This window comes from Gasterosteus aculeatus, chromosome 11 (genome assembly GCF_964276395.1).
Source record: "Gasterosteus aculeatus chromosome 11, fGasAcu3.hap1.1, whole genome shotgun sequence".
Taxonomy (NCBI): Eukaryota; Metazoa; Chordata; class Actinopteri; order Perciformes; family Gasterosteidae; genus Gasterosteus; species Gasterosteus aculeatus.
In genome coordinates, this window is record NC_135699.1 from 174,775 (window position 1) to 191,019 (window position 16,245).

Sequence of the window (16,245 nt, forward strand, 5' to 3'; positions counted from 1 at the left end):
CCCAGGACGAATTATTGAGGACCTGAGACCCCGACTGGGAGGAACTTTGTGTTGTTTTGACCCCCGCCCCTTCCCCGAAGTTACCAATTAAAAGGATCTTTATTTTATTATCTGACGAGTGTGTCCATTTCTGAAATCTCGCCTCCACGCCCCCCCGGTCTGCCACAGAGCACATGTTAAGTGTATTGAAGTGTCTTCTCAGGAAAAGCCTCTTCACTTCTCAGTTCTTCTGTTACACTATGCAATAAACAACATGACCATATTTGACTGTGTATATATATATATATATATATATATATATATATATATATATATATATATATATATAATTACACACCACAACCTGCTGTAAACACTGTATTTATAAGTAGAAATCCTTCATTCAAATAACGTAATCAAAGTCCACAGAGTAAGTCGTAACGCAATATATATCAGATAGTATCATAATCTTTGAGGCATTAATGTGTTTACATTTGACTGACTAAACATTGCTGGTGGTTTAAATATATAATAAGATCCCAATTTATTAGTTGAGTAATGTTACATCTGTGATATGCAACTAGTAAATAATGCAGCCAAACACATGTGTACACAACTATAAACTAACAGGTGACGCAAGACTAACATAAATGCATTTATAGGATGTGACGCTTGTACTAAAGAATTTATGGCTAAAGACGTTTGGATTTTTATGACTGTCTGGACGCTCCTCTGGAAAGAAGAATAGCCACAAGAAGGAAGTCTGCTCCGTGGTATAACCCTCAAACACGGAACCTAAAGCAAACTGTGCGGAAACTTAAATGATTATGGCGTTCCACCAAATCAGAAGGATCTAGGCTAGTTTGGCAAGACAGCCTTAAAACGTATAAGAAGGCTCTCCGTAACGCAAGAGCATCTTATTACTCATCATTAATAGAGAAAAATAAAAACAACTGCAGGTTTCTCTTCAGCACTGTAGCCCGACTGACAGTCACAGCTCTGTCGAGCCATGTATCCCTTTGGACCTCACTAGTAACAGCTTCATGAATTTCTACAATGAGAAGATTCTGACTATCAAAGAGAAAACTGATGGTCTCCCGCCTTCAACCAGTGCCGACCTGTCCTCCGATGTAGGAACCTTGGATGCAGCAGTGGGCCCTGATGCCTGTTTGGATGCCTTCTCTTCCATCAACCTTGATCAACTGACTTCTTTATTTTCAAAGTCTAAATCTTCTACTTGTCTCTTGGATCCGATTCCAACTAAGCTGCTTAAGGAAGTTTTTCCTTTAGTTAGCACATCCTTATTTGATATTATGAATCTGTCTTTGTTGACAGGACATGTACCACAGTCCTTCAAGGTAGCTGTAATTAAACCTCTTCTTAAGAAACCTACTCTTGCTCCAGAGGTGTTTGCTAACTACAGATACTAAGATCCTTGAAATCCATCGCAAATCAATTATGTGACTTTCTACAAAACAATGCTTCATTCGAGGATTTCCAGTCAGGATTTCGAATGCATCATAGTACAGAAACCGCACTGGTGAAAATTACGAATGATCTTCTACTTGCATCGGACCAAGGACTCATCTCTTGTCTTTCTGGACCTCAGTGCCGCATTTGATACCATAGACCATTGTCTTGTTTCAGAGACTAGAACATTTGATTGGTATCAAAGGAACTGCACTCAGCTGGTTTAAATCCTACTTATCGGATCGATCCCAGTTTGCTTGTATCCGGTGAATCCTCAAAGATGGGGGTACAATGGGGTACAGCAGCAAGCGCTGCGCATTTATCTGAATCATTTTTATAGATAGCCTGACGGAGAATGTCCGAGAAACGCTATACATCCGGGTAAATGCTTGGCCCAAAGATTCAAAGATGGCCAAAGATTTAATCACATCCGTAGTAATTTAGCACCACCATAGAGAATGAATGGGATTTGGTTTAGGGATTTTAAGGCGGTGGTGCCAATGATATAGATACGCAATCAGTGAAGTCTGACTCGTCTTCCACTTCCTTACGCATTACTGCAGAGAGAGAGGTACCATATTTAATGGCCAAAGTTGAAAAATTGCAAGAAAAGCATGACATTGAAGAGTGGGAAAAATGCTTCTAAAAAGAAGAGAAACATTGGAATTAAATACAGAGCTAAAAGCTACTATTGCAAAAATAAACTATCTAAGCCAAAAAAAGGCTGAAATGTCCACGCTTAGCCATGTGCTACTGTTTGAAGCCCCATTTGAGAAACCTGTGTTAGGTGCAGAGGCCCCTGAAGTCACAACTGGTGGATCAGTGTCTGCAGATACATAAATGGATAAAGAGTAAGTTTGTTTTATTCTTATATGGACGCTCCAGTAGTTTGGAGCAAAACAAGCGCTCCAGGGCAATTTCCCAGGTTTGATCAATCGGCGAAGTCACTTCGCAAATCAAACCAGTGGAAATATCCACTGGTGGCGAAACAAAGCTTATGAGTTGAGAGAAGAGCACCATCACAGAATTGTCATTTTAGATCTCATATTGAGTTTCCCCCCCCCTAGACCCGGGTAAAGGCTGGGTTAGGTCTCCCTCTGGTGGATCTGGGAGAGGTTGGCATTTGCACGCACCTGTCACTGTTCCCGTAATCTCACACATGCACCGGATCTACAATCACCAGGGTATAAGAGGGAGAGACTGACAACCAGCCGACGTCGGATCGTTACCTGAGTTATCGAGTCAAGCCGAGAGCTGTTTGTTGTTTTTGTTTCATGTCAGTCAGTGTCCCGTAACTTACCTCTCGTTTCACCTCCTCTGTTCCAGTTGTACCTGTCTGTTCCTGCACGTTGGATTATCACTGGCCACGTACACCATCTGGGAAATCGTCACCTGATTCACCTGCAGTCCTCACGCCCGTTCCTGCTGCTCATCTACCATCGTATCATTCAATAAAACAGATGTTGTTCACTCGCTATCTGACTCCCGTGTCGTTTTGTTCTGCGTTTGGGTTCAGCCTCACTACAACCCTGACACATGTTTTATTGAAAAACAAGCTCACATAGCAGGGGACCCACTCTTCGGTGACCTCCAAGATCAGTTAGCAAGTAGAGTGAAGCCTAGATCCCCTGACAAGTCACAGGTCTCAACGTTACGTGGCACTACGTTACGTAGCTTTGCCACAAGTGTTGCCGAAAGAACAACTGAGACTGAACCACTATGTCCCCCTTCTGTAAATGTAAACACACATTGGACTTCTTAAAGAGCACACATAGAAACAAGCTCAGCTTTCTAAAAAACTAGGGCATATACTTTGGTTGTCTCTCCACGGGACACATCAGTAGAGACAAAAGGCAAAGGGTGTCTAACCTGTAGTCTGCAAGCAAGCTCACCCAAGTGCCCTGCACATAAATAGTAAGCATGGCCCAGTCAAAGAGGAACTTTGGCGTGATCGGTGGTGCGTCAGCAGAGTTATGTCACTGTTCTGCCCGTCGTCCCAGTTCAGGTTAAGGCAGCAAAGGGAAGCCAGGTTCTGCAAGTTTATGCTCTCCTGGATCTTGGATCCACGGCTACCTTCTGCTCCGAGGCCCTCATGTCTCAACTCAATCGGAAGGGTAAAAACACACACATTCAGCTAAGTATAATGAATAAGAAACAACTTGTTCCAACTCCATGTGGTATCGGGAATAGAAGTTTCGGCACTGGACAGCGACAACTTCTTACCTCTTCCTGACGTTTTTACTCAGAGAAATGCCAGTTACAGGGAACAATATTCTCGAGCAAAAGGACTTGGAACCATGGGCTTATCTAAGCACAGTCAAACTTCCCCGTATTAGTGCTAAGGTGGAATTGATGGACACTATTGGAACCATGGGAGATTATAAATAGTCAAGACGAAGGCTCCTACGCAGTAAGAACCTTTATTGGGATGGGTTGTAAATGGACCATTGAGATGTGGTGGTGGTGCTGTGAATGTGATTGTAAATAGGATATCCGTTGCAAGTTTGGAAGAGCTTCTGATCTCACCGTACAATCAAGATTTTAACGAAGTAGCGCACCAGAAAAAGACTGAATTGTCTATCGAAGACAAAAGGTTTTTAGAAATAGCCAGAGGGGCTGTACAAGTAGATGGAAATTACAGTCTAAAGCTACCCTTCAGAGAAGCTAATGTCAGCTTGCCCAATAGCTGCCAAATTGCAGAGCAGCGCCTAACGGAGCTTAAAGAGGAAAATGAGCAAAGACCAGCAGTACAAGCAGGAATATGTTGCGTTCACGAGTGATGTGTTGAACAATTATGCAGAAGAGGTCCCGCAGGAAGAGTTGACAGACAATAGGAAAGGTTTGGTACATACCACACCATGGGATGTACCACCCCGCAAAGCAAAAACTTTGAGTCGTTTTTGACTGTGCAGCCTCCTACAAGGGCGTATCCCTCAACAGTAAGTTACGGCAGGGTCCTGATCTGGCTAACTCTCTTGTAGGAGTAATTTTAAGATTTCGCAAAGAGCCCATTGGAATTACGGCAGACATTAAGTCAATATTCCATCAGGTTAGAGTGAGAAAATCAGATGTGAACTACTTGCGCTTCTTGTGGTGGACACAAGGTGAAATCAGTCAAACCCCAAAAGAGTACCGTATGTTAGTGCACATATTTGGCGCCATGTCTTCCCCAAGCTGTGCAAATTTTGCATTACAAAAAACAGCTGATGATAATGAAAGCTCCGTTCAGACCTTTCAGCTCACTCAGTGGGTAAGCAATAGCCGGGAGGGTCTAGCCCCAGGAACAAGGAGAAGAAAGTAAGGACGTTGGATCTTGACAAAGACCGCCTTCCCATTGAAACAGCCCTGGGATTGCAGTGGCGTGTGGACTCTGATCATTTTCTGTTTAACAGCTATCTTAGCCAGAAGCCACACACCCGAAGAGGTATGCTCTCTATTGTAAGCTCAATCTTTGATCCGCTTGGCTTTCTAGCCCCGCTGATTCTCCCAGCCAAGCAGTTACTACAGTAGCTCTGCCAGAGAGGCTTTGGATGGGACGAACCCTTGCCCCAAGGTATATTGGGTCAGTGGATTGACTGGTTAAACAGTCTAAACAGTATTAAGAGCTTCAGAGTTGCATGTTGTATGAAGCCTAATCTCTACGGAAAACTAAAACGTGCCCAACTGCATCACTTTGCTGATGCTAGTGAATATGGTTACGGCTCAGAGAGCTACATTCGGCAGGTTGATGTTCTGGATGTGGTGCATGTTGACTTTGTCCTAGGAAAATCCAGAGTCCTCCCTTTAAAGTCAGTCACAATACCGCGCTTGGAGTAGGCGGCTGCAACACTGTTTGTAAAGGTGGATGAAAGAAGAAGCTGAAAGAATTACACCTTGACATTAGACCCTCAGTCTTTTGGACGGATAGCCAGACAGTGCTAAAATACATTGGAAATGACAAAACCAGATTCAAGACTTTCGTAGCCAACAGGGTTTTATTGATTCGTGACAACACAGACCGGTCTCAATGGAGGCATGTAAGCAGCAAAGACAAGCCCGCCGATGACTCCTCAAGAGGATTGAGTGCAGTCAAATTAATGCAAAGTAGATGGATACATGTCCCGGAGTTCCTATGGAATGCTGAAGAAAGTTGGCCAGTGAAGGACGCAATGGGCTCTGAGGCAGCGTTATAAGATAATGGTAAATGGACTGTACTTGTATAGCGCTTTTCTAGTCTTCCGACCACTCAAAGCGCTTTAACACTACATGACATCATTCACCCATTCACACCCATTCATACACTGATGACAGGAGAACCATACACCGTGACACCTGCCCATCAGTAACTAACATTCACACACCGTAGTCGCAGCTACAGGAGCAATGTTGGGTTAAGTGTCTTGCTCAAGGACACATCGACATGCGGGTTAGCAGAGCCTGGGATCGAACAGACAACCCTCTGATTGACAACCGTGCTCCCCACTCACCCACAGTCGCCCAGTCGCCAAATAATCCAGACGTTAAGAAAACCACTGCTGTATATTTCCCCGGTCCCCAGTCCCGGACAATGTGCCCCTCTCTTCCGCATCCATGGCAAGTCTTTGGGGCCCCACACGTGGCCACGCTGTGTCCCCTTCCACCACAGCTCCGGCATCGACCTTCGGTGCTTCCCGTCGCCATGTGCCCAAAACTGTGCATTCTGTCGCTAAGTGGCCCAAACTGCGGCATTGTCTGCAGAAGCTGGGTTGACCGGAGTAAAAGAGGAAACCCCTGTCTTCTCCAATACTGAAATAGGCTGGTGGACCGCATCCGCCGGGATTGTCTTCTAGGAGAACCTTGAATTGTCTCCGCCCTGACCAGATGCCGAAACTGTCCCTCAGGTATCTCACAGCAGACTCCACCTTCCCATACCTTGCCAACCAGGATATGTACAACCCCACGTATGGGTTGTACATATGGACCATTATGATCTTCCAAGTTCTTCTTGCAGAGAGCCTCGACCTGGAACTTTGAAAAGGGCTCTTCTGCCACCTTTTCCCTCGCTGTCTCCATCACTTTCTCGTACAAAGCTTGGCTGTGTGGAGTCAAGTCAGAAGAACCTCCCGCTGCATTCCACTGCAGACAGTACACCTGGGCCAGATCTAACTCCAGTGCTCCCACTATGACAGTGCTCACAAACCATTCTCTTTTTCCATGCTTCTCATCCTGTTGCCTTCCAAATAAACCGTACGGAGTTCCTCAGTCCTGTAGACATGATGGCCTATCTTAGGACGGGACTTAAACCGTTATATCCACCAAGCTCCACACACTGCACAGCTTAAGCATCCAAGAAAAGATTTATTTTATTTTATTAATATTACATGTCATTTAGCTGACGCTTTTATCCAAAGCGACGTACAATAAGTGCATTCAACCATAGGGTACAAACTCAGGAGAACAAGAAACAAGAAAGTGCAATTTCCTCAAATAAGCCAATTTACAATTTGCTATAGATGAGTGACGTTACAAGTACAATTTTTAAGTGCTACAATTTGTTAGTCTTTAGTCGAGGTAGAGTCTGAAGAGGTGTGTCTTTAGTTTGCGGCGGAAGATGTGAAGGCTCTCTGCGGTCCTGGTGTCTTCAGAAAGCTTGTTCCACCATTTTGGCGCAAGGACAGCGAAGAGTCGAGACCTAGTCGAGTGTTTTGCTTTCAGTGAGGGAGGGACGAGTAGTTTTGCAGATGCAGAGCGGAGAGTGCGGGTTGGGATGTAGGGTTTGACCATGTCCTGGATGTAAGCTGGACCCGATACATTCACAGCATGGTACGTGAGCACCAATGTTTTGAACTGAATGCGGGCGGCCACCGGTAGCCAGTGAAGAGAGCGGAGGAGTGGAGTAGTGTGGGAGAATTTCGGAAGGTTGAAGACCAGTCGAGCTGCTGCATTCTGAATGAGCTGCAGAGGTCGAATGGCGGTGGCAGGGAGACCTGCCAGGAGGGAGTTGCAGTAATCCAGGCGGGAGATGACAAGAGCCTGAATCAGTACCTGCGCTGCCTTCTGAGTGAGAAGGGGACGTATTTTCCTGATATTGTAGAGCGTGTATCTACAGGATCGCGTTGTCGCGGCAATGTTGGGAGTCAGGGAGAGTTGGCTGTCGAGTGTGACGCCGAGGTTCTTAGCGGTCGAGGTGGGCGTTAGTACGGAGTTCCCAAATTTGACTGTCAGGTCCTGGGTAAGCGAATCTTTTCCGGGAAAGAGAAGTAGTTCAGTCTTGTCGGGGTTGATTTTCAGATGGTGGGCGGACATCCACTGAGAGATGTCAGTTAGACAGGCAGAGATCCGAGCCGCCACCTGGGTGTCCCGAGTGAGGGAAGGAGAGAATTAGTTGGGTGTCATCGGCATAGCTGTGGTAAGAGAAGCCATGCGAGCGAATGACAGCGCCAAGATAGTTTGTGTAAAGCGAAAACAGGAGGGGACCCTGCACGGAACCCTGAGGAACTCCAGTAGTAAGAGGACAAGGTTCCGACACAGATCCTCGCCAGGTTACCCGGTAGGTGCGACCATCGAGGTAGGACGAGAGAAGGGAGAGAGCAGAGCCTGTGACACCAAGTTCCTGAAGGGAGGAAATAAGGATCTGGTGGTTGACCGTGTCAAATGCAGCAGAGAGGTCCAGAAGGATGAGGACAGAGGAGAGAGAGGCGGCTCTAGCAGTGTGGAGTTGCTCAGAGACAGCAAGGAGAGCAGTCTCTGTGGAGTGGCCTGCCTTGAAACCTGACTGGTGGGGGTCAAGGAGGTTGTTACATTATGAAAAAGATCTTTACACAATACAAACTCATATCTGTGGTTATGTCTCTTCACAATACATCAACACAACAAACACACAAAAGCATACAAACTCATCTGTAGTTCGGTCTTCTCACAATACATCAACAAATCAAACACAAATGAAAACTTTCAGGGATGAGATCAATCTACCTAGCCCCAAGGAACCCCCCTTAACCCAAGTCCTCCCTTCCACCTCTCCAAGGCGGCATGCTTCACCCACCTGATGTCCATCATCATTCTCCCCTTCAACACCAGCTAGATCCTCTTCACTACCCCCTCCACGCTAACTTCCTTGTTGTTGTTCACCAGGTCTTGCCTCGCCCGTCACAGGCCCCTCTTGATGAGGCTCACAATTAGCCATGTGAGGATCATTGTCCTTCCCAAGCTCACACCTTTTTTTTCACCACACTCCAAGTTAAATGAAACCCTGGGACCAACTGTACTAGCCATTTATTTGCCCTTGCCCACACCACACTTGCAAAAGTACAGTCCCACATTACATGTTTTATGGTCTTATCATGTAGACATCCCACCCTCGGGCATGCGGGGGCTCAAGTCAAACCATGCCGATAAAGCAGATCTCGTACCGGCAGGCACTTATGGAGACACAACCAGTTGAGGCCCTTGAGCCCATTGTCAAGCGCCCGCGGTTGGATCCCCCACCAAACACCTGCTGGTGTCCCAACCACTCCCTTCCTGGCGACCCTGTAAAGTGCCCTGTGGCTCAATAACACACCTGTTCCCGAGGCCTCAGGGTGAGCCCGCAACCACCTTGCTGCATGATGGTAGTGCCATGACTGCTGTTCCACCTGGGGAGCTAGATTATTCTAAGCTATCACACCCCTGGCCTGGTAGGAGAAATATAGCCATATGAAGTGTCCTGATGGATGTGCCACTGGAACAGATAACTGTCTAAACAAAAAGGAAACAAAAATGCAGTCCAGTTTTAGGGGGAGGTGTGGCACATCTCTCCCTCCGCTTCAATTGCAGCCATCATGCGGGTCCTCGCCACATACTCGTATCGTCCTCCCCAGATAAAAGAAGACTAGATGCATGAGGGGCCCCCTCATGCTGTCCGGCAACGGATAAATGTATGCCAAATAGAGGAGAGATGGCAGAACGTCTACCTTCAGTACAAGTACCTTCCCTATCAAAGTCAGCTTCCTGCTTCTCCAGAGAGCAAGCTTCTTCTGTGCTGCCAAAAAACGCCTGGTCCAGTTGACCGTGGCACTATGGACTGTCTCAAAACTGACCCTCAGTACCTTCAGGGGTTCTTTGCACAGCGGCAGCCCGCCTGGTACGTCCGTCCTGTCTTTCCAGCGCCCAAAGAACTTCAAGGAGGATTTGGCACAGTTTAGTTTTTCACCAGCTGCCCGCCCAAAGCTCTGGATAATCTCCAAGGATCGAGTTAGGCAAGCATCGCTGTCTAGCAGCAGTGTGGTGTCTGCGTACTGAGACAGCTTGACCCGTAGGCCTCCGCTGCCAGGTATCAGGAAACCTGTAACACCCGGGTCAGCCCGAATGGCTTCCGCCAGGGGCTCCATGTAAAGGATGTAGAGCAGTGGTCAAAGCGGACACCCCTGTCTGACCCCTGCGTGGACCCTAAAAACCTCCCCTAGGTGACCGTTAACCGAAACTGTGCTTCCCACACTTGTGTACAATACACGTAACCATCCTACAAACCTATCAGTGAACCCTGTCAAACGCTTTTGCCTGATCGAGGCCCACCACCATAAGCGGTACCTGCCTGTCTTCCGCCCATGCAACAGCGTCCCGGGTAAGATGGAGATTCCATCTCACCGAATGTCCCGCCACTGCGCAAGTCTGATCCACATGGACCACATGAGTAAGTGCTGTGCCCAGACGGTCTGCCCAACACCTTTGCAAGGAGCTTGTAGTCTACACACAGCATGGTCAGTAGCCGCTAGTTCCCTAGGTCGGTTGGATCCCCCTTCTTAAAAAGAAGAGAGATAACTCTGGTGGCCAAAAACCCTCCCATCGCACCTGTACAGAGTACTGCGGAAAGGATCTCCAACACTACCGGCCCCAGAATGTCCCAAAATGTTAGTCTTTACCCGGCACCTTTCGCCTGTTCATTCTTTTGAGAGCACCCTCGAGTTCTTCAAGGGTGAGCGGGGCAGTCCTCGGTCCTGAAGGCTTTTTCCTGCTGGTTCTACTGAATACAGAGAACATCCTGCATCAAATGCAGCTGCCCCATGATAACTTGTTTTCCGAAAAAAACTCTCGACAGGACTTGATCTTCTTCTTTGGTGGCTAGAAATCTCAGAGTATATCTCAGCCCGACCTTTGGGATCAGCCTCTCGTTTGGTGTCGTAGCCATTCTTCTGTTGTCGCACGCTTGGCTTTTGTGGTCAAAAATAGATGATCTTAGCCAAAAGGCCGAGAAGCGATAACACCAAACTGTTTGTTTGCAGACCCAACGTACTAGCACATTGCTAGCATCTCTCACCGCCTTGCTAAACTTGTATTTTGCCTCTGTGTACAAGTCTTTGTCCCCACTCCTAAATGCATGGTCCTTCTGCAGGCGTAGTGTTCTGAGTCCTGCCGTGAACCAGGGTTTGTCGTTGTTGTAACTCACCCTGGTGCATGATGGTACACAGCTGTCCTCACAGAAGCCGATGTAGGAAGTTACAGCCTCTGTGAACTCATCCAGACAGTCAGTAGCCGTCCTGAAAACATCCCAGTCTGTGCAGTCAAAGCACGCCCGAAGATCCTCCAGCGCCTCACTGGTCCACTTCTTGAATTCCCTCACCACAGGTTTGCAGAGCTTTAGTTTCTGCCTGTGTGCAGGAATCAGATGGACCATGACGTGGTCAGAGTGTCCCAGTGCAGCACGAGGGACGGCGTGATAAGCCCTGCTTACTGTGGTGTAACAGTGATCCAGCGTGTTCTCCTCTCTGGTGGGGCATTTAATAAACTGTCTGAAGTTTGTGTGTGAGATTTCCTTTGTTAAAGTCCCCTAGGACAATAACTAAAGAGTACGGGTTGGTCCGCTCCACACGCCGTATCTGGTCGGCGAGTGTCCGCTGTGCCTCGTGCACGTTGCTCGCTGGCGGCATGTAAACACCAACCAGGATGAATGAAGCGAACTCACGGGGGGAATAAAATGGTTTGCAGTTGATGAAGAAAGTTTCCGGATCACCGTTACGTCGTTGCACCAGCTGTTGTTGAAGTAAAAGCAGATTCCTCCACCCTTTGTCTTGCCGCAGAGCTCCGTGTCGCGGTCCGCTCGGAGAGTCCGGTATTGATCCGCAGAGCCACGTCTCCGTGAAGCACAAAACGGAGGATGTAGAAAAGTCTCTCTCTTCTCACCAGCAGCTGAATTTCGTCCAGTTTGTTGCACAGTGAGCGCACTTTGGAGAGAAAGATGCCTGGCAGCGGAATGCGAGAACCATGCTTGCGGAGTCTCACCAGCGAGCCGGCCTGTTTTCCTCTCCTACGGCGTCTCACCGCGTGACGAAAGGTGAGCGCACCTTTGACTATAAGGTCCAGTAATTCCACGGAAGTAACTCCGCTGGAGTTGTTCCACGGATGTTCAAGAGCTCATCTCTGGTGAAAGAGCTCTGGGAATAGCAGGCAGAAAACATAATTATCAACAAAAACCGAAGCGCACCGTGGCAGCCATCAACGGCGCCATCTTGGAAGGACAGTCGATCTCAAAGGCAGTACCAGTTGATCGCGTGGGATCGATAAAAAAATGACGTCACGTATGCGCGGTCTACCGGAGTTGACCGAAACTAATTTAATTTAATCCCAAAGCTACCAAGGCTGACTCCAGTAAGGTAATGACCAAAAATGTGCGGGATGCTCGTGACGGTTTCCGACAGATGAGAGGCTCATTGTTTTCTTCTCCTTCTTATTGGACCCTCGCACTCCGACAATCCAAACCATGTCCAACCCCACCAGCATCAGAGGCACCCCACGTTCCTCCACCCAGTGAATACAATCCCTCACCAGCCCTAAATTCCATTGGATGATCTTATAATCGGCGGCACTGTTGCCTCACAGCAAGTAGGTCCTGGGTTCGATTCCGCCCAGTGGCCTTTCTGTATGGAGTCTGCATGTTCTCCCCGTGTCTGCGTGGGTTCTCTCCGGGTTCTCCGGCTTCCTCCCACAGTCCAAAGACATGCTCTGGGGATCAGGTTAATTGGGGACTCTAAATTGCCCTTAGATGTGTGAATGGTTGTGTGTCTCTGTGTAGCCCTGCGATTGGCTGGCGACCAATCCAGGGTGTACCCTGTCTATCGCCCGAAGTTGGCTGGGATGGACTCCAGCCCCCCCGCGACCCTGTGTGCAGGATAAGCGGTTTGACAATGGATGGATGGATCTTATAATCGGCACAGAGGAGAGTTATCAGCCTGAAATTACCCAAGTCTTCTTTTTCCCCTTTTTTATGTAACAAAGTCAACACCCACTGCCTCATTGTCCTCCCCAACAGCCCCCCTTCCAGCACTGCACCCACTACTTCTAAGAAATCTTTCCCCAGGATCCCCCAGAAAGCCGCGTAAAATTCCTTTGGTAACCCATCAATCCCCGGCACCTTTCCCCCTCCCAACCCTTTCATAGCTTCCTCCAACTCTGCAAGACCCACCAGGCGTTCTGCAAGACCCACCAGGCGTTCTAGGGCCTCCACCACTTCCCCTGGCACCCTAGCCTCAAGCCCCTTTAAAAAAACTCCTTCCTCTTGTGGCCCCATTGCATCCCCCCAAAACTTGGAGGCAACCCCAACCATCCCTTCTGGATCTGATACAAGGTCACCATCCTTCCCCTGTAGCCCGTACAGGTCTCTGCTACATTGATGGATTCCCTCCCACATCTCCTCAGGAACCCATCAGCTTTCCCCTTAAAGTATAGGCCCAAATTCTCCCTCTGCTTATCCCTTCTTTCAAAAATTGGGGCCGCCACCGAGAAGGCCACCTCAAGTTTGAGGTCCGAGAACCACACTGGTCCCACAACGGCCCTCCGTACAGCAACCGCAGCTGGCACAAAAACAAAATCAATTCGACTACGGGAACCCCGTGTATTCGACCGAGTGGTGCCCTCCCTCGCCCTGTACCCATCCTTCAGCATGAACGCCTGCACCACCTCTTCCAAATACGGCCGACTGAAATCCCCAGTGCCTTCCAAAGAGACGTTGAAATCCCCCCCTAGAACCACCACCTGATTCGTGACACACACCTCCATTAGTGCAATAAATAGGGCCTTACGTCCCTTCGGCTCCGCTGGTGCATACACATTAATAAATCTAAAGAAAACCCCCCTCCATAATGCATCCACCACCAGTACCCTCCCCTGCACTACTGAGAAGCTGTCCCGGACCTGAAAATCTTTATTTCCCAACACGATTCCCACCCCTGAGGAGTGTACACCCCCCTACTCCTCATCTCGACTCACCCTTGAGCCAGCCCTCCGAAAAATCTTTCTGCAGAAAGCAAACATATAGGGGCGTCTGTAACAGATATTGGAAGACACTCGCCCTTTCACAGCATTTCTCATACCCCTGACATTTATGGTCACCACTGAAAATAAGGCCATTCAATACCTCATAAATGTCTCCCCCCCTTACCCTCAGTCCCCTGGTTTCTCGCTGTTGGCAAGAAAACGTCTTCCAGTTGGTCTTTATTGGCAACGTATTCCTGCCCTTCCTCCCCCAAAGGCTGTACCGGGCTTTGTGAAATGTCCTGGGGCAGCTCCCTCTGCGGAGTCCCCCCCCGTTTTCTCAAATCCTGCAGCACTCAATGAGATCTCCACTGAAGCCTGTTTGCTCCTACCCTCCGACTCGGTTTCTGGGGATTCCCGGTTCTCCCCCATCGCACGTCCGTCTGCCAGCTTCTTCTTCCTTCTTGACCTCTGCACCCGTGGTCCTGCCTCAGTTGCTCCTGCCGAAGCCTGCTCACCCCTGGATGAAATGCTCCTATTCCTGACCCCCTGGATTGTCTCTTTCCTGGTGTCCTCCTCCTCCGAGCTGATGACACAGTCCGCCCCTGTAGTGCCTCCTCCAACGCGGTAAGGACGGAGACCTCCCCTTGTTATGCTACCTCTGCATAGCTACGGGTTCTGGTTGGGCAGTTGCGGACAATGTGCCCCTTCTCCATCCATGGCAAGTCTTTGGGGCCCCACGCTGTGTCCCCTTCCACCACAGTTCCGGCATGGACCATCGGTGCATTCCGTCGCCATGTGCCCAAAACTGCGGCATTGTCTGCAGAAACTGGGTTGATTGGAGTAAAAGAGGAAACCCCTGTCTTCTCCAATACTGAAGTAGGCTGGAGGATGCCTCCGCCGGGGTTGTCTTCTAGGAGAACCTTAAATTGTCTCCGCCCTGACCAGATGCCAAAACTGTCCCTCAGGTATCTCACAGCCAACTCCACATTCGCATACATCGCCAACCAGGATATGACCGTCTCGTCCCCCACGTATGGGTTGTACATGTGGACCGTTACCATCTTAAAGTTCCTCTTGCAAAGAGCCTCGGAACTTTGAAAAGGCCTTTTCTTCCGCCTTTTCCCTCGCTGTCTCCATCACCCTCTCATATACTGCTTGGCTGTGTAGAGTCAGGTCAAAACCACCTCCTACTGCATTCCACTGCAGACAGTATACCTGGGCGGGTCAATCTTCAGTGCTCCCACTACGACAGTGCGCACGAACCATTCCCTTTTACCGTGCTTCTCATCTTCTGTTGCCTTCCAAGTAAATTGTACCGAGATCCTCAGTCCTGTAGACATGATTGCCTGTGTTAGGATGGGACTTTAACAGCTCCATACACCGCACAGCTTTAGCATCCACTACTACACCTGATCTTAGCCAAAAGGCCGAGAAGCGATAACACCAAACTGTTTGTTTGCAGACCCAACGTACTAGCACATTGCTCAATTGTCGGGGTGCGGTTCTTTCAACTGGGCGTAGCAGTCGCTTGCTACTTAACAACCCACTCCCCACGCTGCCCCCATCATCAAAAAAACATTGATTTCCTTCCAATCAAAAGTGTAAACTCCAGCTGAAATCTTGTTGATTTAACTGTTGATTCAGACAGTCATTTGCTGATTTGAGACTTGCTCCACTGGAGACTCCAGTGATGATTAAACGGGACCTTGGTTTGTTCTCCACTATCAGGCATCTCTGTCCGACCAAGGACCCACAGTCATTGATTTGTTTACAAGCAAAAGTGTAAAGTCCTGCTATCTCGTTGATTTCACTTTGGATTCAGACAGTGATTTGAGACTTGCTGCAAGGCTCCACTAGGGACTCCATACGTAACTTTGTTTGTGCTTCATTGTCAGGAGCCTCTGTCCAACTGATTTTCTTTTCACACAAGTACATGAGGCTCAGCCAATTGGCAGAGCCTGCCAAGAATATGGTCAACTCATTGTTGTTCCTCTCCACGCGAGTCTTTAGTAAAAGGCAAAAGACTTATGCGTATTGAAGAGAAACCAAAGTCGGTTGTTGAATTGGGTGGCAGGCAGCCTTATATCCCAGTTGCAACAGTGATCCCTCTTGTGGTAGGGATTGGTTGAGCTGCGGTTGTCCAATATAAACTCCAACTCTTTTGACACATTTAAAAGGATTAGGAAGAGGACAAAACTGTTGCTTACGGCCATATCGCTCTGGCTCTGCCTGATCTCAGAAGCTAAGCAGAGTAGGGCCTGGTTAGTACTTGGATGGAAGACCGCCTGGGAATCCCAGGAAGAAAAAGATGAGATATTGGGTATAGTGCATGAATACTATGAGGAGTTATACAAGGGGCAAAGCCCTCTGGGAGAGATAGACCGAATTACCAGCCACATTGGGGCAAAAATAAATGCAATGGACAAAGTGCTTTGTGATCAGGATATAGCTGCACAGGATATAGAGACCGCAATAAAAAATCTGAAAAAGAATAAGAGCCCGGGGTCTGACTTACGGCAGAACTGTATCAGGCGTTCCCAGAGTTTTTCTCCCAAATCCTGCTTCAGGTGTTTGAAGAAATGGAGAAGGAGAACACAAAACTTCAGATAG

At 48.3% G+C, this 16,245-nt stretch overlaps 1 non-coding gene across 1 annotated transcript; it reads right to left on the reverse strand.

Annotated features, from left to right (window-relative positions):
* Positions 1-15,572: 15,572 nt before the first annotated feature.
* LOC120828536 (U5 spliceosomal RNA) lies at positions 15,573-15,689 on the reverse strand. Its single transcript, XR_005713553.2, has one exon. It is a non-coding gene; the product is annotated as a U5 spliceosomal RNA (small nuclear RNA).
* Positions 15,690-16,245: the final 556 nt, after the last annotated feature.